Below are 2,192 nucleotides of genomic sequence, written 5' to 3' on the forward strand. Positions count from 1 at the left end.
AAGCATTGAGATCGTAGAGAAATTGTGCGGAAAAAGGAGAATTACAGTTTGCATATTGAAGCGAAAAATCACTACGCAAGGTAAAGCACTCGTTGCGTAGGCCAGAGAATGACCTTGAACGCCTTCAGCCCCAACCACGTTAGCCGTGTATCAACATATGAGGTACAGTTTTGGTGTCGAACCTTTGACCCCTGATCTTGAACCGTGACCTTCAGTTGACATTTGACCTCTCGTCTTTGACCTCTGATATTTGACCTTTGACACTGGGTGGCCTTTGGGTTGAGCTTTCACCTTAAGAATATCCAAAGGGGGGATGTGAAGCCACGTGATGACATCCGATGGGAGTGTCATAAGAGCGTGTGATATCACGTCATGGCTACGTGGTTTTGTGGGTATATAGAGAACGGCTGTCGCGAGCGTGCTGCGTACTGCCATGGACGAGTCTCAGACGCCTAACAAGTTTTGCTTTTCGTTCTGCTGCAGGGTTAGCCAAGTTAAGCCACTGCAAATTTTTTTAGAACGTGCCCTTTTTTTTTTCTTGTTGGCCACAACCCTTGAGTGCAGAGAAAACAACCACAGCAAAACGAGCACATAGCGGCAATAGGAGAGCAAAAGACAGAAAGAACTCGACACGATCATATTGGAATCCGCGAACAGATTGCCCTCCTCCTTCTGGGGTATTTGAGTCCAAAATAAAGTTGCTCTGACTCACTGACTTCCAGGCGGCAAAATTTGCCGCAGTTTGCCCATGAAGTAAACTAACTTTAAATAATAGATAGTGACTGCATACGATAATGATTTCATTAAAACTCCATTGAAGGCTTTCTTTTAGATATGCGACTAGCTGATGCGGTGGTCTTGGTTCGCACAATAGCGCCGGGGTCACCTGCCTTCAAAACAACGTCAGACAAGCCAAAGCCCAAATATAAAGTGCCGGTGCGCCGTTCGCACTTCGCGAACGCTGCTTCCGTACCTTCGTTAGACCACGCGCGGCTTGTCCGCGTTCAGTTCCTCGCCGAACGTGGCGATCATTTCTGCGAATGTTGCGGAAACGCAGCACACATGTGATAAGCCTGTGAACGCTGCACGCATTATAAAAAAGCGCATCGAATCGGCCTTCCGAATTAACACAGTGGAAAGTAGTTGAAGGACACGTTGTAGCACCGCGATGGCTTAGTGGTTATCGCAGTTGGCTGCTGAGCCAGAGGAGCCGGGCTCTATCGCGGCCGCGGCGGCAGCGTGGTAATAGAGGCGAAACGCCGAAGCCGCCATGTGCTATGCGATGTGAGCACGCGTACCTTTGTGGCCAAATTAATTTGGTGCCCTTCACTACCGCTTCTTTCCTAGCCCATATCTCACTTAGCGACATCAAACGCCAAAATCTAATCGAACCCGATCACGTTTTAATTAAGCGGAGTACTTCGCAACAAATGTCATCATGCAGCATTCCTTTCAGGCGTTCTGCCGTATTCATAACACACCTGAAAAAGAGATGCCGAACAAGGCGCCAGTCTAGAAGGACTGGAAAATGCAAGTACTGCAAGTACGTCATAATGATCATCACTCTACACCAAGCTATCAAATTTATAGGAAAATGATAAATGTCATCAGGTGTGGCAGCATAGATAAAGAACGAAAGAAACAGACGCATTCTTAATGGCGCATGAGTTTTTATCTTCCAGCCTCGGTGTTTGCTTTGTGCTGCTAGGCATCTTTCAACTGCTTGTGTTATTTGAAGCTTGTAGTAATAAATGACTGACATGCAGAAGTAATCGTTTTGAGAGCTGGAACATCACAGTCCCTGTGGCGCAGTGGAAAGCGCGTTGGACTTCTAATCCAAAGGTCCCGGGTTCGAATCCCGGCAGGGATGACGGAGCTGATCTATCTGCTCCTTTTTTTTTCATGGGAAACCTTAGATCTGAAAGGTTTCAAACTGGAGCTGTTTTTTGAAAGCTGCACAATCGCTAAATTATTCACCTCACATAGCGAAAGGTCTGTTGTACAAGTGACGCGAAAACAACCCCTTCATGCGTAACAGATGCATGTAAACAAAAAATGGGCTGTAAATGATTACTTTCTTTGTTTTTCTTCTCAAATGGCACAGAAATACCTTTTGGACGGATGTTATAGATCACTCCTTTCTAAAGAAACTACGGAAGCATTTGCACCTCGTCAGCTTCACTACGTTATCG

The 2,192-nt window shown here is 46.2% G+C and overlaps 1 non-coding gene across 1 annotated transcript; it reads left to right on the forward strand.

Moving 5' to 3' along the window:
• Positions 1–1,797: 1,797 nt before the first annotated feature.
• TRNAR-UCU (transfer RNA arginine (anticodon UCU)) lies at positions 1,798–1,870 on the forward strand. The gene has a single exon. It is a non-coding gene; the product is annotated as a tRNA-Arg (tRNA).
• Positions 1,871–2,192: the final 322 nt, after the last annotated feature.

The sequence above is a fragment of the Amblyomma americanum genome, chromosome 4, assembly GCF_052857255.1.
Source record: "Amblyomma americanum isolate KBUSLIRL-KWMA chromosome 4, ASM5285725v1, whole genome shotgun sequence".
Taxonomy (NCBI): Eukaryota; Metazoa; Arthropoda; class Arachnida; order Ixodida; family Ixodidae; genus Amblyomma; species Amblyomma americanum.